Source organism: Schistocerca nitens, chromosome 2 (genome assembly GCF_023898315.1).
Source record: "Schistocerca nitens isolate TAMUIC-IGC-003100 chromosome 2, iqSchNite1.1, whole genome shotgun sequence".
Taxonomy (NCBI): Eukaryota; Metazoa; Arthropoda; class Insecta; order Orthoptera; family Acrididae; genus Schistocerca; species Schistocerca nitens.
The window spans coordinates 255,794,140-255,806,555 of record NC_064615.1 but is presented as its reverse complement, the minus strand read 5'-3'; positions in this window follow the sequence as shown (position 1 = coordinate 255,806,555).

Here is a 12,416-nt window from a genome sequence, read left to right as displayed (position 1 = left end):
AGCTGGGATCGAAGCCGAGACAAAGGCTGAGTTGCCTCGTGCACTATAAGAACAACTGACACTGTCTCTGGCAGGCGACTTGAAATCGTGCGTTCAACGACCTGATAGGCTAGCTACAATCCTAGTAACTCGGAAACGACGCAAAGTGCCCAATTTTTTCTTAACAATTTTTTTTCAGCACAGTCTACACTGCAACACCGTTAAAAGCTTTTCAGGCTGTTTCTGACGACCGCTATACCCTACCAGACTGGTAATACCATGAAGCATGAACCACACTAGTACAGTTTGGTGGCCGTTCTAGGTGTCACACGGAACTGCTGTTGAAATCATTTACACGCTCATCGGTGACGTGTGTGTTTGAAAGTTGCATTAACATCTCGCTATGTCTTCTGACTGTTTCAGTGTTTTTGGCAAGCTGTGTTTGTTGTAAACTGGGTGTGGTCAAGATTTCGGCTTGCAGGCCACGCCCGGGCCAGAGTGCCAAAGCGCTCTGGCTTGCTTCACATTTCCCCCACCCCTACGCCACGCTGTCTTGAGTGCGAGGAGGGGAAGAGAGGAAAACTGCCAATACGCCGCATTTTAATGGCAGTGAAGTCGTACTGCATATGACTTGGTTTGCATTTCCATTTCTCAACATAGATCACAAACAAAATAAGTTCTCAGTATTAATTAATTATGTTTAGTTCGCTGAAGGCATAATATAATTTTTGTCGGGTACAGACGCTTGCAATATGGATAATGCGGACAAATTCACAGGGTTTCACATTCAGGTTCTCACGTAATACAAATTTATTTAGTTTCATTATCGAAAAAAGACCTTTCACACAAATATATATCGATCAAAATATCCCAGCATTTTTGCAATCTCATTATGGAGACGTTGTAAATCTACCTGAGAAGAGCAATGTAGATATCGTGGATGGTTGTAAAGTAAAAAAGATTTGTAATTAAAAATACACTGAAACGCCAAATAAACTGGTATATGCATGCATATTCAAATACAGAGATATGTAGACAGGCAGAATACGGTGCTGCGCTCGGCAACGCATATATTGAAAAGTGTCTGACGCAGTTATTAGATGAGTTACTGCTGCTACAATGGCAGGTTATAAACATTTAAGTGAGTTTGAGCGTGTTATAGTCGGCGCACGAGCGATGGGACACAGCATCTCCGAGGTAAACATAAAGTGGTGATTTTCTCGTACGATCATTCCACGAGCGTACCGTAAGTACCAGCAATCCGGTGAAACAGCAAATCTCCGACATCGCTGCGGTCGGAAAAAGTTCTTACTAGAACGAAACCAACGACGATTGTAGAGAATAGTTCAGATTGACAGAAGTGCAGCCCTTCGGCACATTGCTGCAGATTTCAATCATGGGCCATCAACAAGTATCAGCATGCGAATCATTCAACGAAAAATCATCGATATGGGCTTTCGGAGCTGAAGGCCCACTCGTGCACCCTTGATGACTGCACAACACAAAGCTTGACGCCTCGCCTGGAACCGTCAACACCGACATTGGACTTTTGATAACTGGAAACATGTTGCCTGGTCGGACGAGTCTCGTTTGAAATTGTATCGAGTGGATGGACGTGTACGGGTATGGAGACAACCTCATGAATCCATGGACCCCGCATGTCATCAGGGGACTGTTCAAGCTGGTGGAGGCTCTGTAATGGGGTGGGGCGTGTGCAGTTGGAGTGATGTGGGACCCCTGATACGTCTACATACGACTCTGACATAAGCATCCTGTCTGATCACATGCGTCCATTTCTGACCATTGTGCATTCCGACGGACTTGGAGAATTCCCGCAGCACAATGCGACATCTCACACGCCCAGAATTGTTACAGAGTGGCTCCACGAACACTCTTCTGAGCTTAAACAATTCCGCTGGCCACCAAACTCCCCAGAAATGAACATTATTGAGCGTGTCTGGGATGCCTTGCAACGTACTGTTCAGAAGACATCCCCACCCCCTCGTTATCTTCCGCATTTATGGACAGCCCTGCAAGATTCATGCTGTCAATTCGCTCCAGCACTACTTCACATATTAGTCGAGTCCATGCACGTCGTGTTGCGGTACTTTTGAGTGCTCGCGGGGCCCTAAACGATATTAGGCCGGTGTACTAGTTTCTTTAGCTGTTCAGTGTAGAATTACCTCGCAGGTCAATGACTTACATCAGCACTTGCACAGAGGCGCTTCCGACGTTCTCTAAAACAGATGTAAGACTGACAGGGTCCTCAAAACGTTTATTAAACTCTCGTTGTGATTTGTGCAAGGCCACAACGAATCCTTCAAACATCGTGCTATCTTTAAAGTCAGTGAGCTTAGGGAACTGTATTGTCTTTGTCACGATGTGTCCTTTCTACAACGTGATTTTCTTTTTAAATGCATCCCTCAGATGTTAAGTCCCATAGTGCTTAGAGCAATTTGAACCATTTGAACTTAAAATACGAAGTCTGCAATCCATTCCGGATGTTTTAATGTTCGTTCCTGCACTCCATTTTCCTCCATAAATTCAACAGTAGTGAGATTTAAATCGAAATATCGTTCCATGCATGCCCCTTGTTTAACCAACTCAATATGCAATAATATATAAATTCTTCATATTCTTTGCCCATCTCCCTTGAGAATTTCTGTTACTGAATATAGAATAACGTGTGCGACTTCGAAAATGTTACTATTTGTATCGCCAATTTCTTCAAGTGCTCCATGCCTGCAAATTTAGCACAAAATGCTTCTTGACATATAAAGCAATGAGTCGCATATGTCGATCATTGCAATAGTTTGCTCTTTCATTGCCATCTAAAAGCTTAAATTCTCTTTGTTTGGTATTATAAAATTGTTTTGTAGCAAATAAGCAGTACCCGTCGCTTATGAAATTGAGAATTCTCATCCCTCTCTTTAGCATTACTATTGGTTTAAAGGATTGTGACGACAGATCGCTAGGACTGCCTCTTTTGTGTAGACACTGATCCCGCGAGCGTCTCCACGAAGGAATAGCGGAGGGTAAACAGCGCTGATACCACGATTCTGCCGAATGCAAGAGAGTTGTGCCGATCGCAAAATGCGGCCCCGAAATTCTAAGTGAAATGTCGCGCTATTCCGGGTTCTTCTGAAAAGGACGGAGGGAAGCCGAGTAACGGGCCGGAACTTGGCCTGCACGCGACCCGCACACGCTGCACGCATGAAGTTTAGCTCCCCATGGCCAACCCTGTTGTAAACAGTTTTACCTTTCAAAGAGGCCTTCCTACCCGAAGTCCCCGCTGTGTCTTAAGTTAAGAGACATTCACATGGATGTGGCACTCTCTGCAAACTATAGTAGCGTGGAACTACCTGGCAGATAAAATTTGAACCCGCAGTCTTGCCTTTCGGTGACAATGTTCTTAGTGACTGAGTTATCCGCACGCGACTTAAAATCCGCCCTCGCAGATTTCGCTCCACCATTAACTGGCCCGTATTTTCAGTCTTCAGAGCAGCCACGCGGGGTTAGCCGAGCGGTCTGGGGCGCTGCAGTCATGGACTGTGCGGCTGGTCCCCGCGGAGGTTCGAGTCCTCCCTCGGGCATGGGTGTGTGTGGTTGTCCTTAGGATAATTTAGGTTAAGTAGTGTGTTAGTGTGTAAGCTTAGGGACTGATGACCTTAGCAGTTAAGTCCCATAAGACTTCACACACATTTGAACACATTTTTTTCTTCAGAGCAGCTCTCCTGCGTACCTTGCTGTTGTGTGGAAGGTATGGGAGAGGTATTGGTGGAGGTAAAGCTGTGACGGCGGCTCGTGAGTCATGCTTGGATAGCTCACATGGCAAGAGATTTGTCCCCCAAAGGCAAGGCTCTGGGTTCGAGTATCAGTTCAGCGCACAAGCTTTAATCTGACAGGAAGTATCAAAACCATGCAAATTTTTCTGCCATGATTGACTATCTGTATTACTAATTTAGTAGGATGGCCACCACGAGCCAGTAGCAACTGCCTAATGGCTTATAGGTGCACAAAAATTTGTTTTTCATATTTAATGTAATTATTGATCGAATTTAAGAATTTGAAATGATGTGATACACTATTCATCAAAAGGGATAATCTTGCATACAAGGTGTAACTCACTAAGTCAAGTACTAAAGTTAGATGGTGGTTCAGCTGCCCCTACCGACGCCGTGTTATGCAACCCGCAATGTTATATCTGCCATTCAAAAACTACGAGCGAGATATTCATCTTAATCTCCTGCTCGCTAATCGCGACCTGCTACTCCCACAGAAAAATGAACAGGACCTTCATGTGGGAAATTTAATGTAGTTAAATTTTACACTGGGATACGTATTCGATGGAGGCCGCAGTTTCCACGTTACTCAAGAGAAACGTACAAAAGTGACCTGGAAACGCATCCGTACTCCGACACTCAGCCCCCACCGGTCAGGATGTCTAGTATGTTGTTCAGTTGTAAAATTTATGTTTGTGTAAATTTTATCTAATAATTTTGTGAATTTTAACACAATAAAATAAACAATTACATCTTTGTATTCATCAGATCTTTTGACAACGAAACTACTGTCATGTAATTGTTAAAGTTTGGACTGAATTGAGAAGGTAATTCGTTTTAGCATAACGTCCAGAAAAATCGTTTTTCTTTCATTATCTTTAGAAGCGCATTTAAATTTTTAAAGTTGATGTGTTGATGCCAAATAACCCAATTGATAGAGACCAAAAAAGATGTACTCTGAAATTTTTGCACAGTGGTAAGAGGGGGTGGCAAGAACAAGATATTAGAAATCCTGAGTGCTGAGGTATGAGTGTGGGGGTTGACTGGTGTTTGAAGTCACTTTTTCACGTGTTTAACGAATAACTCGAAAACCGTGGCCTCCGGCCGGCCGAAGTGGCCGTGCGGTTAAAGGCGCTGCAGTCTGGAACCGCAAGACCGCTACGGTCGCAGATTCGAATCCTGTCTCGGGCATGGATGTTTGTGATGTCCTTAGGTTAGTTAGGTTTAACTAGTTCTAAGTTCTAGGGGACTAATGACCTCAGCAGTTGAGTCCCATAGTGCTCAGAGCCATTTGAACCATTTTTGAACCGTGGCCTCTAGTGGAAAAGCATTCCAGCACAAAATTTGACTATCAAATTTCCTACACAAAGTTGCTGTGGGACTAATAGCTGGGACGTAGCGAGTGAGCGAGTATCAAATTCACGCGCGTGTTTTTAAAGGCCAGGTATAACACTGAGGGTTACATAAAACGGCATCGGTAGTGGCAGCTGAATCACCCCGTACGTCTTCGAAACAGCGTAGCTCACGGCGCGCAAATTACACAGACTACATTCATCTAGTATTTGAAAGTGAGAGGTCGTAGCGGCTTCAAAACTTTCCGAAACTTTCTCACGCTGACACTAAATAATGAAAGGAAGAAACTTTAAATCTTGAAATTTATATGTTTTCATTACAAAAAATTGTAATAATTAGTATAAACCTGGTGAAAGACGTACGTAAATTGTAAGGCTCCAACTCTGACAATATTTTCGTTATACGGGGTGTTCAAAAACTCTCCCCGCAGTACCGTATGATTGTTAACAGCGCGTGCCGTATGATTGCTCTCCTGCCTGGGTTACTTCCCTTCAGGTGGACTCTCCCAACCTTCCACTGTTTCGTGTACCTCAGCCAGCGTCAGTAGTATCGTTGGTGTGTGTCGTTACGTATTGACGTGAACGTTTAAGTTTAGTTCCTTTGTTGGTTTGTTTCGTTTTTGTCACTGTTAAAATGCTAACCATTGAAGAACGTGTGTTTTTAGTCGAACAAGTGTTCAAAGCTGGCGGTAAATACACAGTTTCAGTTCGTCAAACATTTAATTCAGTTTTCCCGTTGATAACACTCCCACATCGCGATAATGTGCGAGATTTGATTAACAAATTCCAAGTATGGGTTCAGTGACAGATGCACTGAGAAGTGGTCGTCCTAGCGTTTTGTCTGAGGATAAACTATTCGGTATTTCCGATAAAATGTCCGTGAGTCCGAACAAGTCAGTAAGAAAACTCGCCCAGGAAATCGATGTTAGTGTCGGAACGGCCAACACAGCTGTAAGGAAAAAAATAGAACTTTTCCCATGCAAAGTGACAGTCGTCCAAGAACTGAAAAATACTGATCATGGCAAGTGACTGCATTATTGTGAGCCGGCCGAAGTGGCCGTGCGGTTAAAGGCGATGCAGTCTGGAACCGCAAGACCGCTACGGTCGCAGGTTCGAATCCTGCCTCGGGCATGGTTGTTTGTGATGTCCTTAGGTTAGTTAGGTTTAACTAGTTCTAAGTTCTAGGGGACTAATGACCTCAGCAGTTGAGTCCCATAGTGCTCAGAGCCATTTGAACCATTTGAACCATTATTGTGAATGGTTCAGAAATTTCGTTCAACAAAATGGAAAGGATATTCTTAATGAAACGTTTTTCACTGATGAGGTGTGGTTTCATTTATCCGGGTACATGAACTCGCAAAATTTCGTAAGTGGAGTACTGCAAATCCATTGTGTATTCGCGAGGAATCACTTAATTCTGTGAAAATAGTTTGGATTGCAATTTCTATACGTCCGATTGTGGGTCCCATATTTTTCAACGAAGCAATAAACGCACAACGATACTGCAGTGATATTCTGTACCCATTTATAGGAGAACTTGTGTTAAGTGAAATACTGAACGGCTATTTTCATCAAGAAGGTGCAACCGCGCATACAGCTCGCGTTTCAATGTCACTGCTTGCTGATGTTTTTGGTGATCGCATAATTTCACAGGGACTTTGGCCTCCACTATCGCCTGACCTAACACCATCTGACTTTTGCTCCCGGGGTGCAGTGAAAGCAACTGTCTATAAAAACGGTCCAAAATCCATCGATGAATTGGAAACTGCAATATCCACTGTCACTGCTTCTGTTACAGAAGAAATGTTACAGCTTGTGTTTGAAAACATGAGTAGACGAATTGGATTGTGTATTCAACAACAGGGGGGACACTTTCAGCATTTAATGTGAAAATGTGTAAGTAAAAACGAGTATTCAATAAATTAATAACTAGTGTTTCACCGAGTTTCATTTCGGTATATTCACTGCGGAATATGGCACGCACGGCTATCATACGACACTGCGGAGAGACTTTTCGATTACCCTGTATATACTTTACTCTAAAAAGCTACAAGGCAATCTACTGAAACTTTATTATCGTTATCATAAAACATGATACGTAGCCGTACAACTTGTATTATGCAAACCCTTATTGCGGCATGTCAATATTCAAATATCTTTTGGAACCTCCTATTATCGGACGTGTCAGTATTCTCATAGACAACAAAAACAGAGATTAAATGCCCTTCCTACAAATCATGAAAAGTTAATACTCTAGTATCTGATTGAGAATTTTAAAATATTCTCTAATGTCTCCGGACAATTCTGCTGCAATATTCTTGTACCCAAGAGACGGCTTACCTCGTATTGCAGCTGCAACTGCAAGACCAGCAGCATGCCTAAATAATTCAAAAGAAATACTGCAACCCACGCAGAGCGCAATGCGTGGTCACAACTAGAGATGCAACTACTCCAATGTTTCTTTTTTTTAATATAGAAATTGCATGATCAGGAGGAGTCTGGTCAACATACCTATCAACAGGCCTTAAACGATATAAAAAAATTTGAAAGGAACCAATAAAAACTTTTCATTTACTGTTGTTGTTGTGGTCTTCAGTCCTGAGACTGCTTTGATGCAGCTCTCCATGCTACTCTATCCTGTGCAAGCCTCTTCATCTCCCAGTACCTACTGCAGCCTACATCCTTCTGAATCTGCTTAGTGTATTCATCTCTTGGTCTCCCTCTACGACTTTTACCCTCCACGCTGAACTCCAGTACTAAATTGGTGATCCCTTGATGCCTCAAAACATGTCCTACCAACCGATCCCTTCTTCTAGACAAGTTGTGCCACAAACTACTCTTCTCCCCAATTTTATTCAATACCTCCTCATTAGTTATGTGATCTACCCATCTTATCTTCAGCATTCTTGTGTAGCACCACATTTCGAAAGCTTCTATTCTCTTCTTGTCTAAACTATTTATCGTCCATGTTTCACTTCCATACATAGCTACACTCCATACAAATACTTTGAGAAACGACTTCCTGACACTTAAATCAATACTCGATGTTAACAAAATTTCTCTTCTTCAGAAATGCTTTCCTTGCTATTGCCAGTCTACATTTTATATCCTCTCTACTTCGACCATCATCAGTTATTTTGCTCCCCAAATAGCAAAACTCCTTTACTACTTTAAGTGTCTCATTTCCTAATCTAATTCCCACAGCATCACCCGACTTAATTCGACTACATTCCATTATCCTCGTTTTGCTTTTGTTGATGTTCATATTATACCCTCCTTTCATGACACTGTCCATTCCGTTCAACTGCTCTTCCAAGTCCTTTGCTGTCTCTGACAGAATTACAATGTCACTGTCAGTAGTTCTAATGGAATGTTGTCTACTCCCGCGGCCTTGTTCCGAATTAGGTCTTTCAGTACTCTGTCAAACTCTTGACGCAGTATCGTATCTCCCATTTCATCTTCATCTACCTCCTCTTCCTTTTCCATAATATTGTCCTCAAGAACATCGCCCCTGTATAGATCCTCTATATACTCCTTCCACCTTTCTGCATTCCCTTCTTTGCTTAGAACTGGGTTTCCATCTGAGCTCTTGGTATTCATGCAAGTGGTTGTCTTTTCTCCAAATCTCTTTAATTTTCCTGTAGGCAGTATCTATCTTACCCCTCAAGAGATAAGCATCTACATCCTTACATTTGTCCTCTAGTCATCCCTGCTTAGCCATTTTGCACTTCCTGTCGATCTCTTTTTTTAGACGTTTGTGTTCCTTTTTGCCTGCTTCACTTGCTGCATTTTTGTATTTTCTCCTTTCATCAATTAAATTCAAAATTTCTTCTATTACCTAAGGATTTCTATTAGCCCTCGTCTTTTTACATACTTGATCCTCTGCTGCCTTCACTACTTCATCCCTCAGAGCTACCCATTCTTCTTCTACTGTATTTCTTCCCCCCATTCCTGTCAATTCTTCCCTTATGCTCTCCCTGAAACTCTCTACAACCTCTGGTTCTTTCAGTTTATCCAGGTCCCATCTCCTTAACTTCCCACCTTTTTCAGTTTCTTCAGTTTCAATCTGTAGTTCATAACCAATAGATTGTGGTCAGAGACCACATCTGCCCCTGGAAATGTCTTACAATTTAAAACCTGGTTCCTAAATCTCTGTCTTACCATTATATAATCTTTCTGATACCTTTTAGTATCTCCAGGATTCTTCCATGTATACAACCTTCTTTTATGATTCTTGAACCGAGTGTTAGCTATGATTAAGTTATGCTCTGTGCAAAATTCTAGCAGGCGGCTTCCTCTTTCATTTCTTAGCACCAATCCATATTTACCTACTACGTTTCCTTCTCTTCCTTTTCCTACTGTCAAATTCTAGCCACCCATGACTATTAAATTTTCGTCTCCCTTCACTGTCTGAATAATTTCTTTTATCTCATCATACATTTCATCAATTTCTTCGTCATCTGCAGAGCTAGTTGGCATATAAACTCGTACTACTGTAGTAGGTGTGGGCTTCGTATCTATCTTGGCCACAATAATGCGTTCACTATGCTGTTTGTAGTAGCTACCCCGCACTCCTATTTTTTTTTTATTCATTATTAAACCTACTCCTGCATTACCCCTATTTGATTTTGTATTTATAACCTTGTATTCACCTGACCAAAAGTCTTGTTCCTCCTGCCACCGAACTTCGCTAATTCCCACTAATCTGACCTATCCATTTCCCTTTTTAAAATTTCTAACCTACCTGCCCGATCAAGGGATCTGACATTCCACGCTCCGATCCGTAGAATGCCAGTTTTCTTTCTCCTGATAACGTTGTCCTCTTGAGTAGTCCCCGCCCGGAGATCCGAATGGGGGACTATTTTACCTCCTGAATATTTTACCGAAGAGGACGCCATCATCATTTAATCATACAGTAAAGGTGCATGCCCTCGGGAAAAATTACGGCTGTAGTTTCCCCTTGCTTTCAGCCGTTCGCAGTACCAAAACAGCAAGGCCGTTTTGGTTAGTGTTACAGGGCCAGATCAGTCAATCATCCAGACTGTTGCCCCTGCAACTACTGAAAAGGCTGCTGCCCCTCTTCAGGAACCACACGTTTGTCTGGCCTCTCAACAGATACCCTCCGTTGTGGTTGCACCTACGGTACAGCTATCTGTAGTGTTGAGGCACGCAAGCCTCCCCACCAACGGCAAGATCCATGGTTCTTTTACTGTATTCTGAAAATAAAGATTCATAATGTGGCAAACTTTACTCATACCTTTCTTTTTACAGAACAGCTTGAAAACTTTTATTATTCCACAACGTGAATAATTAATAATCACATATATGGCCATAACAAAGATACGAATATTACTTTCAAAGTGTGCACACATAAATCTGACAAGTCCCTCCAGTGCGTAGGCAAGCAACAACTAGGCGCAGCACAAAGGAAAATTACCAAAAATCCTCGATTAGTACAAAAATCTCCTCCGGTGCCGCTAGCACGGTCATGGCAGGCTGCGACCTCTCCTGGCGCGGGGCTTCTCTCCACACCAGGCTGCGTCGCACCACTCTCATCAAGTGATCGCTCGCTGCCACTCGCGATAATAATGTCTTAGACTCATAATTTGTGAATGCACGCAACAGCCGAATCTATGGCCAACTTTCCGAAAGAAGATGTGAACCTCCAACTTTCACTCTTACTACAATTTCGCTCTTCATGTAGTAAGACTTGGGCATCAGACATGCCGTTTCATTTTATTACTTCTTTGCTTCCAACTCTATTTCTAACATATTTTGCGGACAGTATCTACATCTGCCAGTCAATGTACTTGCAAAATTATATCACTGTATGGCACATCGTACAGGAGATGCAACGTCATTTACATTGAGATGCATGAAAAATAAGAATTTTGCGAGGAACTTGACGTCAAGTATTTAACACATTAGTTCATTTGTAAAGTAACCAGACGTTTGAAGCCTTTTTGTGCATGGGAGCTCCATTGTTTAAACAATAGGGTTGGGAGTTTCTAGTTGTTATTAGATTTGCCAATGATTAGGGAATTGATTCTTCTATAATCTATTCACCCACTGGCACGAGTAATACATAATAGGTAGCAGTATCGTACTGGAGTGTTTTTTATTCAAGTGAAATAAAAGCTTTCGGAGACTCATGCGCGCTGCCTCACTTAGTATCGTATTAATTTTTGGTAACATTTTCGGAGAACAGCGATCTTGTAAGCTACATAAAATTAGTGAGAAACGGTCTTCATCGCAATGGTTTTTTTATTTGAAATGACCAGTTTTGGCCTAGTCTTAGGCCATCTTCAAATAGCACTATGAAGGACAGAAGTCGTGCTAGTTGCATAAAGAGTAGATTAAATAACTTATTTCAACAAGATGGCACTACAAGAAATAAGAAAAATAATTGTAAGTATCTTATTAAAGTTATTCACAATTTTTTAAATTCTGTTCTGTCCTATAGACACCACTTTTCTGTAATTATTCATTTTAAATCAACTGTATCTTCGTCCGCACCCGGTAGCTGAGTGGCTCCGGCACTGTAGCTCAGCATGTTCGGTCAGAGGGTTAGCTACCCTCTGTAATAACAAAACTGAGTTAATGTATCAACGATGAACTTCAACAAGTGTCACAGGACGTCCACCCTGAACAAATACAACGATCAGTTACGGACAAAATGCAATTAAAAAAAGAAAAAGCGGTCAGCGCAACAGAATTTCAATCCTAAGGGCCCGGGTTCGATTCCCGGCTGGGTCGGAGATTTTCTCCGCTCGGGGACTGGGTATTGTGTTGTTCTAATCATCATCATTGCATTCACATCGACGCGCAAGTCGCCGAAGTGTCGTCAAATCGAAAGCGTTGCACCCGGCGAACGGTCTACCAGACGGGAGACCCCAGTCATACGATATTTACATTTCTAACTGTATCTTAATGATACATAATTTATGTAACTCATTCCTGATTGGCTGACGTTGACGTCATACAGCACAAACAGGCCCTTACCAGTTCTATATAACGCAATGCTACCTGCTCAGCAGTTTCAGCGACTGAGGTCTACTGACTATTCTGGACATCGTCAAATTCAGCTGATGAGTAACGACTCTTCGATTTTAACAAGTATGAATTACTTCATTTTAAGTCACTGACCTCTTTAAGTAACTAGCAAGATGTCATCCTCCACGGTGCTGTTCCCAAGATGGCCTAAGGCTCGGCCGAAACTGGTCATTTTCTTTAAAAAAAAAAAAAAAAAAAAAAAAAAAAAACCATTGCGATCTAGACTGATTTCCACTAATTTTATGTAGTA